Below are 307 nucleotides of genomic sequence, written 5' to 3' on the forward strand. Positions count from 1 at the left end.
ATGAAGCTCTCAAGTCTCACAGGGAAACTAAACTGACAGTCGCTCATGGCTGTGTGTGATCAGTCACTCACTCACTCTCCGTCCTCACTCACACACGCACGCACGCACGCACGCACGTCACGCCGCACCACACACAACGCACGCATGCAGAGAGCTGTACTGGAGTAAAAGGATAAAAAAAATAACAAGAACACTCAAGTAAAGCAAAGTACCTCAGTACAGTACCGACTGTACCGAGAGGGTACCTCAGTACAGTACCGACTGTACCGAGAGGTACCTCAGTACAGTACCGACCTGCACGAGTACA

This window comes from Electrona antarctica (assembly GCF_951216825.1).
Source record: "Electrona antarctica genome assembly, chromosome: 15".
NCBI classification, from domain to species: domain Eukaryota; kingdom Metazoa; phylum Chordata; class Actinopteri; order Myctophiformes; family Myctophidae; genus Electrona; species Electrona antarctica.